The sequence below is a fragment of the Phocoena phocoena genome, chromosome 19, assembly GCF_963924675.1.
Source record: "Phocoena phocoena chromosome 19, mPhoPho1.1, whole genome shotgun sequence".
NCBI lineage: Eukaryota > Metazoa > Chordata > Mammalia > Artiodactyla > Phocoenidae > Phocoena > Phocoena phocoena.
The window spans coordinates 50,083,188-50,099,904 of NC_089237.1; positions in this window are offsets into that span (position 1 = coordinate 50,083,188).

Sequence of the window (16,717 nt, forward strand, 5' to 3'; positions counted from 1 at the left end):
CCCTGCATTGGCAGGCGGATTCTTAACCACTGTGTCACCAGGGAAGCCCACTCTAGCTTCTTAAACTTAGGGAATATAGTTACAGTAATTGTTAACTTTCCTGGTTTACAAAATTCTATCTTCTGTGTCCCATCTGGACTGGTTTTGATTAATTGATTATTTTCTCCCTTTTATGGATCATAATATCTTCCTTTTTTGCATGCTGATAATTTTTTTTTTTTTGCGGTACGCGGGCCTCTCACTGCTGTGGCCTCTTCCGTTGCGGAGCACAGGCTCCGGACGCGCAGGCTCAGCGGCCATGGCTCACGGGCCCAGCCGCTCCGCGACACGTGGGATCTTCCCGGACTGGGGCACGAACCCGCGTCCCCTGCATCGGCAGGCGGACTCTCAACCACTGCGCCACCAGGGAAGCCCTGATAATTTTTTATTAGACTTTATTAATTTTATCTTGTTGGATGCTGTATATTTTTGAATTCCCATAAATACTCTTGAGCTTTAAAAAAAAAATTAGGTAAAGAGACTGGAAAAATCACTGAGGGAGAGAATTAGATGGAGGAGAGGAGACTACGAAGGAGAGGAGTCCTGGGGAAACAAAGCAGGTTGAGAAGGAGGAGAAAAACCAGTGTGAAGTCCTGGAAGCTCAAGAAAAAAGTGTTTTAAAAAGGACAGAGTGTTCAACAGTATCCCATGCTGCTGAGAAGTTCAATAAGATGCCAACAGAAAAATCCAACAAACAAACATGGGCTTTGGCAAGAAGTAGGTCATTGGTGACCTTGATAAAATAGTGAGGACAGAGCCTGACTGAAGTAGTTTGCAGAAAACTGGATTTGAGGAAGAGTGAGAGCAAGGATAGACATTTCTGATGATGAGGTTTGTTTAAGAAAAAGGACAGAGACACGAGGCAGAAGTTGGAAGGGGACATGGGGTTGGAGCAGGTTTTTGTTTTGCTTAGCATGATTTTGAAGATAGGGCATGTGAATACACGTCTCCGTGTCAGTGGGAACGATCCAGTAGACTGTGAAAAAGGGGAGAGTTCAAGAGCAAAGGAGTTGAGTAGGTGAGAGGGGGTAGGAGCCAGAGGACAAAGGGGAAGGGTTTGGGTTGGTGGGAAGAGAAGATAGCGCTCCTCTAATGGGTCTGTTCTCTCGAGGGATCACTGAGCAGAGACACTGCTGGGCTGAGGGGGAGTAGCCGCAGACTCGAGGAGAGAAATATGAGATAGTGTGTCAGAAAGCAGAAAAATGAATGTGCTAAGAAACTAAAGCAGAATAGTCTGGCAGCGTTGCAAACTCATTTGATCGAGTGGCCATACGTTGAAAGTGAGTTCAATCAATATGGGGAGGTGATGCTCTCACAACATGCACTTGTTTGGGCACAGGTGCAAAGTAAGAGGAGAGTTGAAGTTAACCAGTTATGATGGACTTTATATTTTCTAGTGGGGACTTCCCTGGTGGCGCAGTGGTTAAGAACTCACCTGCCAATGCAGGGGACACGGGTTCAAGCCCTGGTCTTGGAAGATCCTACATGCGGTGGAGCAACTAAGCCGGTGTGCCACAACTACTGAAGCCCGCGCACCTAGAGCCCATTCTTCACAACAAGAGAAGCCACCACAATGAGAAGCTGGTGCACCACAACAAAGAGTAGCCCCCGCTCACCGCAACTAGAAAAAGCCCCCACACGGCGACAAAGACCCAACGCAGCCAAAAAATAATTAATTAATTAATTAATTAATTTTAAAAAACATGTGATTATATATTTTGTAATGACTGCTCAGAATCTGAACCCCTTTCCTATATCGGAATCCTATTACTATATTTGGAAGCCTTTTCCCCATCTTAACGGTCTTGGTGAATGGTATACCCTTCTCCCAGCATAGAAGCTGAAACTGCCAGATACTTAGTTTCCCAGTCTCCTTTGCAGATGGGACTGAGCACATGACCTAGGTACAGCCAATCAAATGCCCTGTCCTGAATTTCAAATTGGGAGCTAAGGAATAAACAGAGACCGTGGAGCATCATCACTGACAGTAACAGAGATGGTGGCAGCAACATCCAGCTTCTGGCATCAGCAGTGGCAACAGTACCAGTGGTAGCCTCCAGTTCCCAGTGCCATCAGCAATGTCACTGCACATTTACCCCTCTGGGATGGCAGCAGAGGTGCCCTCTCCAGACTGGTTCTACGCCAAAATTTTGGTTGTGGGTCTTAGCACATAACCTCAAACCTGGTTCTCCGGCCCTCCCAGCAACTCTTTGAGCCAATCAACGTGTATGCAACACAAATTACTTCATTTATAAAATAGTACATTAATTATCATAAAACCATTAAGTTCATTGGCGGATTAAGGGAGCAAATTCAGTTTCCTATAGCAAGCATATTCTGTGGCCTAAATGAACAAATACAATCTGGCATAATAAATATACTTTACAAGTTTTATCGTTATCCCAAGGCTTGTGGTTAAAGGTTACATTCCTGTTAGATTAAACAGAAACAAAAAAACTCTTATACTCAAATAGATGACTATCTTATGGAAAGTCTTTAGTTCCTTCTTTTTAAATACCAGTAAGCACATTGCAAAGAACTGTTATGATGACAAGGAAGCAAGCATGTACAGTTTAATCATAAATTAGATCTTTGATGACACCTGGCTGGTCCCCAACAGTGCTAACTTTTTCTTCCTTCTCTTGCTAAGATGGCAATAACCAGCACAGCACCTGCATTCTCAAATAATTTTGGCAAAAATATATTTCCTTTTCAGCCTCCCCTCAAATACCCTTGTGACCAATTATTTCTTTTGATTTTAACTAAGGCTAGATTCAAGTTTTCTGTTTTATAATTTTGACTATATGTTTCTAGCAATTGTACCTTTTGTGTCTTATTTTGGTCTCATTACATTGGCTAAAACTCTCAAATCATTATTAAGTAGTAGAGGTGAGATGATTGTGGCTATTTTTTCAATCATGCAGGCGACCAGTGTAAATCAATTCTCCAGCGTAGCTGTAACTCCAGACTTTGGGAGGGGGTAAGATGGGAATCTGATGTGTATATCTCAGTCTAATCTCTCATTTTACTTTTCGTGGCTCTTTATTTTTCCTTCTGCCTACGGTAATGCCACTTTTCCTTTTTTTCTCTATTTTTTTGGCTGCATTGGGTCTTAGTCGCAGCATGTAGGATCTTCCGTTGTGGTGCGCAGGCTTCTCTCCAGTCGTGGCCTGCAGGTTTTTTCTCTCTCTAGTTGTGGCGCACGGGTTCCAGAGCTCATGGGCTCTGTAGTTTGCGGCATGCGGGCTTAGTTGTCCCGCGGCATGTGGGATCTGAGTCCCAGACCAGGGATCGAATCCGCGTCCTCTGCATTGGAAGGGGGATTCTTTACCACTGGACCACCAGGGAAGTCTTGTTTGCTTCCCAGATCTCCTACATCCGTTTTTCTGTTAATCCTCATTTTGCAAATGAGGAATGGGAGCCTCCAAGAGTTTGAGTCTGAAGACACACAGTTAATTAGTGACTGCCAAGTTTATGCTCAGATTTTTGTGACAACAAGTCCAATCCCTTTTCTGGGTATTCCACAGCTGCTGAATTCTTTGAGTTTGGTTTTTGTTCTAATTTAAGTTCCTAGAAGATAGTAATTGTATTTTTCTATGTTTATATAACGTAAATCACTTAGCCAATGAGGACAGACCTTCAATTAAATTCAATAATAAAACTAGTTAAGAAAAAGGTTTTGATTGAGTTTTGAAAAACACTGATGCTTTGTAGAATAACTTTTTCTCACTTCTACAAAAATGTGTATTTTGGTAAAAGATTCAAATATCATAAAAATGAACAGCTAAGACTGTAAGAATGCTCTAAAACCATCATATCTTCCAGAGAAATGGGAATATGCTTTACACGCTGCTCAGCAAGATGCCTTTAATTTAACATATATTGGGAACTTCCCTGGTGGTCCAGTGGGTAAGACTCTGAGCTCCCAATGCAGGGGGCCCGGGTTCGATCCTTGGTTGGGGAACTAGATCCCACATGCATGCTGCAACTAAGGATCCCACATATGCTGCAGTTAAACATGCCGCAATGAAGATCCCGCCTGCTGCAGCTAAGACCCAGAGTGACCTAAATAAATAAATAAATAAAATTTTTAATTTAACATATATTGGACATTTTCTCATTTCAGTAGTTATGGGTCTAACTCATTTTTGTAACATTTTAATATATGCATAATAATTTTTTTATCCATTACCCCGTTGATGAATATTTGACTTGCTTCAATTTAAACCAATGCTGCAGTAATGAATAGTAGCTTCATAAACAGAGCTTTGGCCAGTGAATCTCAATAAACTAGATCCCTGTGAGTGAGGTGTATTTAAAAAGCGGGGGTGTTTTTAAAAATATTTTTCATACAAATTGCCAATTTTTTCTCCAAAAATATTTTGCCAACTTACATTTCCACCAACAGTGTATATACGAGTACCCATTTCCCCACACCCTCATCACCACTGTTTATTACCAGTCTTTTAAATTCTTGGCAATCTGATAAGTAAAAAATGATACAAAGTTCTATTTTGCATTTCTCTTGTTACTGGTTTATTCGGAAGTTAACTGCTCATTTTTATTTCTATTCTGCAATTGCCTATTCATATCTTTTTATCTATCTTTATCACTGAATAATATTTTATTGAATGGATGTACCACAGTTTGTTTATACATTCTGCCTGAGTTTCTTTAATTGGTTTGTCTTTTTATTAATAGGAGCTCTCCACATATTATAGATAGTAATCCTGTGTCTCTTTTTACGTGTTACAAATATTTTTTCCCAGACTCACGCTTATCTTTCAACTTTAGAATGTCTACCCTTGTATGGAAGATTTTGTTTCTTAATATATAGAGAGTCAGGCTGGTAAATATTTTCCATATGGCTTCTAGTCTTTATAAATTTGTTCTGTATTCTGCAGTTCAATTAAATTGAGCTCAGTCTTAAATCGTGAGTAGAAGTTAGGCAAGTAAAGGCAAGGAAGAGCATTCCAGATGGAGAGACCAGAAAGGCAAGCCCACAGAGATGTGCCATTGGCTCACTTCCCTAGGCTGGCTTCCTTCCAGATTGCTTCATTTCTGCCCCAGGGCCATGTGACTGTCAGTGCTGGGCTCCAAGTACCCTGCTGTGGAACTGCAGGGCAGAGAAACAGAAGGAAAATGACTTAGCTTGAGTCTTAGATCTGCCCTCACTGGGTGGATTACCTTGGCCAAGTCACCAAGACATACCAGAATGGTTTTATGTCACATATCCGTTCATTAATCCATCCATCCATCCAATATTTAAAGAGTGACTATTGCCTACCAAGCTCTGTTTTAGGTACTGAGGATACCCTGATGAAAGAGACAATGTTCCTGCTGTCACAGAGCTCACTGTCTAGCAGAGAAGATACGATATATAAGCAAATAAACTAAAAGGCAATTTCACTCAATGACAAGTGCTATTTTTAAAAACAGCATGAGGTTACAGTGGGAACGTGTAGCATGGTGGAAGGCTGGAACAGGGTGAGGATGCTACTTAGGGTGGTTGGGGAAATTTTCTCTGAGGAGGTGATATTTGAACTAAGAAAGGAATGATGGGCTTCCCTGGTGGCACCTGGGTTAAGAATCTGCCTGCCAATGCAGGGGACACGGGTTCGAGCCCTGGTCCAGGAAGATCCCACATGCCACGGAGCAACTAGGCCCGTGCGCCACAACTACCGAGCCTGCGCTCTAGAGCCTGTGCTCCACAACAAGAGAAGCCACCGCAATGAGAAGCCCGAGCGCCGCAACGAAGAGTAGCCCCCGCTCACCGCAAGTAGAGAAAGCCCAAGCGCAGCAACAAAGACCCAACGCAGCCAAAAATAAACAAATAAATAAATAAACAAATGAAAGGAACGATGAGAGGGACTCAGCCATGTAAAATGCTGGAGGGACCAGCAAGTATGTAGACCCTGAAAAGAAGAAAACCTTGGCACAGGACCAGAAAGAAGACCAGAGTGACTGGAGCTTCGTAAAGGACGGGGAGCTGCAGGACATGTGGTTGGAGAGCTTGGGGTCATGTTCCAGAGAGGCCTTTCATCCCAGTTTTCCTATTGCCTGGCCCCTTTAAAGTTTGTCCGGCCTTTTTCACTCTCAACAGTGTTTGGGTTTGGACAACAAATAATACAGTTGCCGTTACTTGAGGGCCACAGTGAAGGATTTGGATATTTTCTCAATGCAGTGAGAAGCCATTGGAGGGTTTTCAGCAGGAGAATCAAGGACCCCTTTAGGGAATGGATATTTCCTGTAGGGTACATCAGAGCTTTCTCCTCTTTTGAAACAAGAAAGAACAGCTGCTATGGACCTGGCTTCTATTTACAGGGATCTTCAAACTGATCTGAGTGTGACTTTGTATCAAACCTAAAAAGTTTGAAATACATCACACATGGCTAACATATGCAACTTGGCCCTGGCTTCTTGGTGCATAGATAAGATCCCCACAAGTCCGGCAGGATACACCAGGTGCCCTGGCAGAAGTGGGGAGGGGACTTCCCTGCTGGCGCAGTGGTTTAGACTCCGCCTGTCAATGCAGGGCACACAGGCTCCATCCCTGGTCTGGGAAGCTCCCATATGCCAGAGCACCCAAGCCCATGTGCCACAACTATTGAGCCCGCGAGCCCGAGCTTGCGAGCCGCACAACTATTGAAGCCCGCGCGCCTGAAGCCCATGCTCCGCAACAAGAGAAGCCACCGCAATAAGAAGCCCGCGCACCGCAACGAAGAGTAGCCCCCGCTCGCCGCAACTAGAGAAACCCGCGCTCAGCAACGAAGACCCAACGCAGCAGAAAAGATATAAATAAATAAAAACTTTAAAAAAAAATAAATAAACTATACTCGAATAAAATATTTATTTATTTTTGGCTGTGTTGGGTCTTTGTCTCTGCGCGTGGGCTTTCTCTAGTTGCGGCGAGTGGGGGCCGCTCTTCATCGCGGTGCGCGGGCCTCTCACTGTCGCGGCCTCTCTTGTTGCGGAGCACAGGCTCCAGACATGCAGGCTCAGTAGTTCTGGCTCATGGGCCTAGTTGCTCCGCGGCATGTGGGATCTTCCCAGACCAGGGCTCGAACCCGTGTCCCCTACATTGGCTGGCGGATTCTTAACCACTGCGCCACCAGGGAAGCCCTCGAATAAAATATGTAAAGAAGTGGGCAAGCCCACCTGCAGCTTCTGGGGGCCGGGGGGAGGGGGAGCACAGTGGCAACTACAATCTTTGCTTCCAGCTTATTGTGATATGTTGCAGCTTAAGTGGGCCCAGTGAAACAGGTTTTCTGATATTATCCACTTTGCACTAAACCAGCTCTCCAAGACTGGACACGTGCCTTGCAAAGATACACAGATTGGAGATAAACCAATTAAACAAGTACAAGCTCCAAACAAGGAAACAGCAGACCCAATGCCTCTCCTACTCCTGGCGGAAGTCCTTCTACAGCCATGTTATGAAGCGAAAACAACGATCAACTCATCAGATCTGACAAAAATCTGGCAAATGAGCAAGAGAGAGAGAAATTACCAAAAAGGATATTTGAAATACATGTTTATATCCACGATAATTAATGCCTTTGACCCTGAGTGTATGGTCAGTTTTGAAAAAATAATAACAGTAGTTTGAGTAATTATAAATAACTGGAATAATTGGTAGCATGTGCTCAAAGATGTGTTGTTGTTAATGGTAGAATCACCTAAATCTGGAGATCATTTCATGAGAGCAAATTTCTCAGTAGATCCAGGACTGTTCTTAATCCCTCAGCACAATGTCTGGCCCAAAATAGGTGCCCCCAAAAAATATGTGTTCAAAGATATTTGATGGAGGAGAATCAGTTTCCTGCCTATAAAATGGGGATGATCATACCTGCCCTTCCTAGGGCCCTGGGGCTGATGTCCAGATCAAATTCTACCCACTTCATGTCTCTCCTCTTATTCTCACCGCAAGTGCCCAGCTCAGGCCTCACCTCTGACACCTGGTATGCCTGCATCACCTCCTTGCTGATTTCCCCACCTCCCCCCAACCTACTTACCTCCATTCCACTCTGACTCTGAATGATCCTTCCAACATGCCTAAAACCTTGGGTGGCTCCCTGCTGCTAGCTGGATACAACCTACATTTCATACAAGGCCTTCAAGAACAGGATCCCAGCTTTGCCTCACCTCACCTCACCTCACCTCGTCTCAACACCTCATCCCATCTCACCAAGCGCCCAATAGCCAAACTATCAGTACGTATAGTTCCTTGAAGGTATCTCCAAGGTCATTGGTCCCACCTCACACATTTCTCTCCGTTTATTCCTTCTAACCCTTTGGATTGAGTCTAAATAGGATCTCTTCCAGCAAACTTTCCCTGACTCATCCCCTCCTAGATCTGGGCTGAAGACCAGGCCTCTTAGGGCCCTTATCATACTGTTTGCTGTTTCTGGGTTTGTTTTTTGGTCTCCACTTCTTGAAAGCAGGATGTAGGTCCACAACCAGAGCTTCAAAGAAGAGGCTTCAATGAATATTTGCTGCAAGGATAACTAGATGAAAGAATGAAACACTTGGTTTGGGGAGGGTGTTCAGACAGCGTTTACTATTAGGATGTCAGTCGAAGGCTTCCTGCAGATTCCCCACTGGGGAGGATGAACCTTGCAGGAATCCATCCCTTAGGGATGTTAGTCACTCTTCAAGGCTCTTCACCTTGCCTCGAGGTTTGAGTTCGACCCCCACCTTTCTCTGGACCACGCTATCTTCTACACTCACACCTGCTCTTTCCCTCCCTGTCATCGGATTGCAAACTTGTGCCCTAAGCGCTCTCCCTGCAGCAAGAGCCTGGATCTGCAGGCTTGGGGAAGGCTCACGTCTTGGTCTTTTGCCCTGAACACACACAGCGAATGAGCCAGCCAGGAAGACAGCCACAGTTATATTTAGATTTCTGTCACCTGATGGGGTCATCCATTAATCAGGGCACAGTGGCAGCTGTGGCATTTGGGGAGTAAACTGAGGTGGGACGGGGGGCAGTGAGGAAGGGGGCAGGAAGTCTGGGCATTGACCCAGGATTCATTCAAGCAAGACGTAGGGCAGAAATGAAAATGTGTGGCTTACATGAAAGCTGGAAAGATGGAGGTCAGACCCAAGAGGGACCAGGACTTGAGGGAGAAATCAGTGCCTGGCTTAGGCAGGGGAAAGGCAGCGCCTGGGAGATCAGTAGGAAGAGTGGCTCAGTTGATCGGCTCCTTCACTGCCCTGGAGGGCAGGATCTCGGGCCCCTTCCTGCCGGGTGAGCTGTGGCTGAGTGAGTGTCTGACAGGCAGTAACGTCCAGCTGCGGTCAGCAGAGAGAGCTGCGGTCACCGGATGCCATCCATGAGGGAGAAACCGGAAAGAAGCAGACATGCAGGATTTTTTTTTTCAAGTCCCAGAGGCCTTCCTTGCCCAGATTTGGTTTATTAAATGACTGCCCTGGGAGCCAGGGAATGAGCCCTAAATCATCATTGACCCAGTTGCTTCTCCTTCCTTTTATCTTTAGAATCCATCCCCACCCCTCTGGTGGGGCCTTTACTGTACAAGGATCTCCTGCCCTGGCTTTGCCCCCTCCGGGCTATTCCAGACCCTGCCCACAAGGGTTGGCTTCCTACAACCAAAGTCCATCTGAAACACTCAATGCTGCCCATCACCTCAGGGTCACCCACACTCCTCAGTCTGGCTTTCAAAGTCCACCATGTTCTGACACTCAGCCTTCCCCCCAGATTTTTCTTTTCGCAACAGCTTACCTGAGGTATTAGTGACATAAAAGAGACTGCATGTTTAAAGTGTACAATTTGGGGAATTCCCAGGCAGTCCAGTGGTTAGGACTCAGCGCTTTCACTGCTGAGGGCCCAGCTTCAATCGCTGGTGGGGGAACTAAGATCCCACAAGCCTCACAGCGCGGTCAAAAAAAAAAGTGTACAATTTGGTTAAGTTTTGACATATACACAAATATATATCCCAGAAACCAACATCAGAATCAAAATAATGAATATATTTATCACCCCCCAAAATTTCTCATGTCCTTTTTCATCCCTTCTTCCCACTTCTCCCCCCATCCCCACACAACAACCGCTGATACACTTTCTGTCACTGTAGAATAGCTTGCAATTGTGGGTGTCTTATGCATAAATGGACTCAGTACACACTCCTTCTTGTCTGGAGTCTTTCACTCAGCACAAATATTCTGAGAGTCATCCCTGCCGTAGCATAGATCAACAGGGCATTTCTGTTTATTGCTGAGTTTAATACCTTCCATAGTATGAATGTACTGCAATTTGTTTACCCATTTACCTGTGGACAAACATTTGGGTTGCCCGCAGTTTTTGACTCTCAAATAAAGCAGCTCTGAGCGCTTGTGTACAAATCTTCGCCTGGACATATACTTTCATTCCTCTCAGGTAAATACCTAGGGGATTCATGCAGGGAGGGGGCGTCATAGGGTAAGTACATGTTTAACTTTTTCAGAAACTACCAAACTGTTTTCCAAAGTGGTTGCTTCATTTTACGTTCCCACCAGCAGTGTACGAGAGTTCCAGATCGACCACGTCCTCACCAAGACTTGAATGGTGAGTGTTTTTCATTGTTGTCATTCTGATAGGTGTGTAGGTATCTCATTGAGATTTTAATTTGCATTTCCCTAACCACTAAAGATGTTGGAGATGTTTTCAATTGTTTAGTTGCCATGTGTATATCTTCTTTGATGAAGTGTCTGTTCAAATATTATTTACCCCATTTTAATAAATTTATTTATTTTTTATTTATTGAATTTTGGCTGCATTGGGTCTTCGTTGCTGTGCACGAGCTTTCTCTAGTTGCGGCAAGTGGGGGCTACTCTTCGTTGCCGTGCGCGGGCTTCTCATTGCGGTGGCTTCTCTTGTTGCGGAGCACGGGCTCTAGGCGCTCGGGCTTCAGTAATTGCAGCATGCGGGCTCAGTAGTTGTGGCACATGGGCTTAGTTGCTCCACGGCATGCAGGATCTTCCCAGACCAGGGCTCGAACCCGTGTCCCGTGCATTGGCAGGTGGATTCTTAACCACTGCACCACCAGGGAAGTCCCCCATTTTTAAATTGGATTGTTTGTTTTCTTATCATTAAGTCTTGAGAGTCCTTTATATATTCTGTATTCAAGTCTTTATGAGATATATGATTTTCAAATATTGTCTTCCAGTGTCTGGCTTATCTTTTTATTATCTCAACACTATCCTTTGAAGAGAAGTTTATAATTTTGATGAAGCCCAATTTATTGATTTTTTTTTCTTTTATGGATAGTGCTTTTGATGTAGTATCTAAGAAATCTTTGCTAAACCTAAGGTCAGAGAGATTTTTCTCCCATGTTTCCTCTAGAAGTTGTATAATTTTAAGTTTTACATTTAGTTCTATGATTCATTCTGAGTGTTTTGGTTTTGCTTTGTTTGTTTTGGTTTTAGGTTGTTTTGTTTTGTTTTGTTTGCCTATGGATGTCCCATGGTTTCAGCACTATTTTTTGAAAAGACTATTCTTTCTTTCTCCACTGAATTGCCTTTGTACCGTTGTTGAAAATCAATTGACCGTATATGTGTACATCTATTTCTGAACACTCTATTCTGTTCCATGACCTATTTAAGGAATTGAAAAACTACCCTTTCTCCAGTGAATTGCCTTTGCATCTTGTTAAAAAACAACTGACCATATACATGCAAGTCTATTTCTTGACTCTGTATTCTGTTCCACAGATCTGTTTGTTATTTGACGTATTTGTACTGATAACACATTGTTTTTATTACTCGAGATTTATAATGTCTTGAATCAGGTAGTATTAAGTATTCCAACTTTGTTCTTCTTCTTCTGTGTTATTTTGGCCATTCTACATCCTTTGCATTACCATATAAATTTTAGAATCAGCTTGTTCTACTAAAAAAGTCCACTGAGATTTTGATTGGAACCATGTTGATTTTGTAGATCCATTTGTGGAGAATTGACACTTACCAATATTGAGTCTTTTGACCCATGAATATAATATAGCTCTCTATTTAGGATTTCTTTCAATTTTTCTGTAGTCTTCAATGTGCAGGTCTTACATGTCCTTGGTCCTTATCAGATGTCTCCTCAAGTATTTAATACTTTTATGGTGTTTTGGAAATTTTCAATATCTGATTGATCATTGCTATAATATAAAAATACGATTTAGTTTTGTATTGTATTCTACAACATTATTAAACTCACTTATTAATTCTAGCATTTGTTTTGTCATTCTATAGAATTCTAGGTTGATAGGGGTTTTTTTTGTTGTTTTTTTGTTTTGTTTTGTTTTGTTTACTTTTAGTACTTTTAAAATGTTTCTCCCTATCTTTTAGGTCACCTTGATTCCAACGAGAAGATTGCTGAAATATGTGTTTCTCTAGCTGTATTGCGTCCTTTTTTCCTCTGGCTGCTTTTAGATTATCTCTTTATTGCTAGTTTAAATTGTGATGTACTTTGGTGTCGTTTTCTTCATTTTTCTTGTGCTTTTGGTTCATTGAGCTTCTTGGATCTGTGGGTTTATAGTTTTCATCAAATTTGAAAAAAATGGTGCCTATTATTTCTTTGAATATTTTTTCTGCACCTCCTCCTTTTAGGACTCGTGTATATTAGCCTTCTTGAAGTTATCTCACACTCGATGTTCCTTTACTTTTAGCCTTTTTTCCTTCTTGCTTCTTTGTGGATAGTTTCTCTTACTGTAACAAGTTCACCAATCTTGTCTTCCGCAGTGTCTAATCTGCTGTAAATGCCATTCAGTGTATTTTTCATCTCAAGAAGTTTGATTTGAATCATATATATCTTCTACATTTCTACTTAACATGCTCTTGTCCACTAATTCCATCATCTCTGTCATTTCTGGGTCTGTTTTGATTGGTTGATGCTTCTTCCCATTATGAATTGTAGTTTCCTGATTCATTGAATGCTTGGTCATTTTTCATCAAGGGATGTTATTTTATTTTCCATTATGGTTTATTATAGGATATTGAATATATTTCCCTGTGTTATACAGTAGGACCTTGTTGTTTACCTGTTTTATATGTAACAGTTTGAATCTGCTAATTCCAAAATTCCAGTCCATCCCTCCTCCATCCCCCCTCTCCCTTGGCAACTACAAGTCTGTTTTCTATGTCTGTGAGTCTGTTTCTGTTTCGTGGATAAGTTCATTTGTGTCATATTTTAGATTCCAAATGTAGGTGATATCATATGAAATTTGCCTTTCTCTTTCTGACTTACTTCCCTTAGCAGGATAATCTCTAGGTCCATCCATGTTGCTCCAAAAGGCATTATTTCATACTTTTTTATGGCTGAGTAGTATTCCATTGTATATATATATATATATATATATATATATATATATATACACCACATCTTTATTTTTTCATTAATTAATTTCTTTATTTTTGGCTGCGTTGGGTCTTCATTGCCACACGCGGGCTTTCTCTAGTTGTGGTGAATGGGGGCTACCCTTCATTGCGGTGCACGGGCTTCTCATTGCGGTGGCTTCTCTTGTTGCAGAGCACGGGCTCTAGAGCGCAGGCTCAGCAGTTGTGGTGCACGGGCTTAGTTGCTCTGTGGCACGTGGGATCTTCCCGGACCAGTGCTTGAACCTGTGTCCCCTGCATTGGCAGGCAGATTCTCAACCACTGCGCCAGCAGGGAAGCCCTGAACCAATGAATTTTTAATGGGTGGAATTTCAAACTTTGTGGAAAGTGAATTGAAACAATAGAAAAAATAAGAGCAGTGTGTGGTGAGGAGGATAGGAGAGAGAGTTCTGATCAGGATCTTCTTTTCCTGTCTGGGTTCTCATTTCTCCAGGCAGTATCTGCTTTCCTCTGCTCCTCCCGTGAGCCCAAAGACTAGAAATTCCCATGGTTTCTGTGCTGCCACGGGAGCAGGTTGGGTTGGGTTCTGCCAAACTCCTCTGTAAGTGTGAGAACCTCTTACCTGGTTTAACAATTAGCCAGTGTAGTGGTGAGTGGCGCCATCTGGTGGTAGAGATGAGACTGTTTCCAGACTTTCAGCAATTTATCATTTCCATTGAGAATCCCAGGAAGAGGCTGGATGGAGGAAGAGGAAGGGTTTAGCCAGACCAGCCAGGATTTAATTTCTTTTTCTTTTTTTTTTTTCGGTTCGCGGGCCTCTCACTGTTGTGGCCTCTCCCGTTGCGGAGCACAGGCTCCGGACGCACAGGCTCAGCGGCCATGGCTCACGGGCCCAGCCGCTCCGTGGCATGTGGGATCTTCCCGGACCGGGGCACGAACCCGTGTCCCCTGCATCGGCAGGCGGACTCTCAACCACTGCGCCACCAGGGAAGCCCGGATTTAATTTCTTGAGAATCTCTTCAGTTCAGTGGGTGCTGACGTGGTTCCTTCCCCCCACTCAGCTTTGGGGGTGCCAGGGCAGCAATCACAAACAGAGTTCCCTATGTTGTGTTCATAGGGACTCCTGACTGTTCCATGCCCACAGGCAGGAATTCCCTCACATTCTCAAAATTCCACCTTTAGGGGTAACCTTGCCCTTCCCACTTCTGGAAGGCACACCCCTCCATTCAGGCCCGGGCCTCAGGGCCAGTCTGGCATGGAGAACACCCAAGGCTGCACCTGGTCTGAGAGGTCCAGCCTTGGTCAGACTGCCTGTGTGGCCCTAGTGCCATTCCCCTGCAGCTTTGCCTTCATTTCAACACTGCGGGTCTCCTGCCCATGAAGGCTCTGGGGTCCAGCCTTGCTTTGCGGTTTCCCCTTCCTGGCTGTCGCTGAAGCAAACCCTCAGCTCTTTTTTTTTTTGCGGTACGCGGGCCTCTCAGTGTTGTGGCCTCTCCCGTTGCGGAGCACAGGCTCCGGATGCGCAGGCTCAGCGGCCATGGCTCACGGGCCTAGCCGCTCCGCGGCATGTGGGATCTTCCCGGACCGGGGCACGAACCCATGTCCCCTGCATCGGCAGGCGGACTCTCAACCACTGCACCACCAGGGAAGCCCAAACCCTCAGCTCTTTGACATCAGAGTTTCACTGCAAAATTCAGCGGTGTCCCAGGCAATGGGTAACAACTTAACAACTGAAGTTCTAGTATCTTCCAGAAGTATGTGGACTTTTTTCTCTACTCCTGAGGCCCTTCTTCTCTCAGAAGCTCCACTGATCTGCTCTTCTTTTTAATTCCTTCGCCTCTCAAGTAGAGAAAAAAATTGTTTCAGTGGGAAACTATGCACTGTCTAAACTCTAGAGGCCATCCCTGTTCTGATCCCAGTTCTCTGTAAAGTGTAGAGATAATTGATAGCAAGACAAAAATAATTCATATCTACGGATATGGAAATTCTGTCCTATCCTGTAGAGGTTGGAACGACTTTCCTCCCACCTGACCCTCTCTATGGAAAAACCAGTTTGGCTCACATTTGCACATTTATTTCAACACTCTTAATCTATAAATCTGTCCTTTGGATGTTCTTTTAAACCTACTCTAACATCTGCCTGGTTGCCTCATTGATTTATTAGTAGAATAAAAACTTGAACAGGTGCTCAGTTTTATATCTGCATGAGATTCATGATTTTATCTTTCATTGAAAATCATCTTTTAACACTAAAATGGGTAGGCCCTGCACCCAGAAAAGCCCAGATCTCTGGCACTGAGACCTGGAGGGGTACCCTATCAGGGGGAACAACCAGGGTGACCTGTTTCGCCTTCAATTGCCCTCTGGCCTCTGGTGGAGATCTCACTTCTGTGGTGATCTTGTCTTGAAGACAAAGCTTCTGGAGTCGTGGGAGGAGGCTTGTCTTGAAGGTTTCTGTGTAGTTTTGCCCTAAAACAGTTCCAGAGCCTGGCTTGCCAGGTAAAATGGTTGGCTTTTGACGGTTTTAACATTCTTTAGCGTTTTTCAAGAAAAAGTTGCTACCAGGGGCTGGGGGGGAGGGGGAATGGGGAGTTTGAAACCAAGCAGGACCCTATGGGGCTCCTGGGCACAAAAGCCTTTCAAACAGTTGCTAATCAGGGAAGGGAGGGGATGCAGAGACAAGGGAGGAGCAGCCAGGAAACAATGGTGCAGCCTTGGGGCAGGGTCCTGGGTCCTCCCCAAGGGATACTCTTAACAATATCTTTGAGCTCTTTTTTTTTTTTTTCCTTTGAGCTCTTTACAGAACTAAAACCCCCAACAAATGGAAGATGTTAGCATTCTTCATTCCTGAGAAGACCACCTGAGGGCAGATTAAAAGAACCAGAGAAGCTCATCAAGAGACTACCTGAGAACAGATTAAAGGAATGCAGGCCCTGCACACACCCTGATCCTTATCAGCAAACCCACCCTTGAACCATTGCTATAAAACTTAAAACTCGGGCTTCCCTGGTGGCGCAGTGGTTGAGAGTCCGCCTGCCGATGCAGGGGGCGCGGGTTCGTGCCCCGGTCTGGGAGGATCCCGCGTGCCGCGGAGCGGCTGGGCCCGTGAGCCATGGCCGCTGGGCCTGCGCGTCCGGAGCCTGTCCTCCGCAACGGGAGAGGCCGCAGCGGTGAGAGGCCCGCGTAACGCATAAAAAAAAAAAAAAAAAAAAAAAAAAAAAACTTAAAACTCCTCACCAAATCCTCCCGGGTTGGGACGTACAGTTTTTCAGGGCACGAGCCACTGTGTCCCCCTTTGCCTCACAAAGCAATAAAGCTATTCTTTTCTACTTCATGCAAAACTCTGTCTCCGAGATTTGGTTCG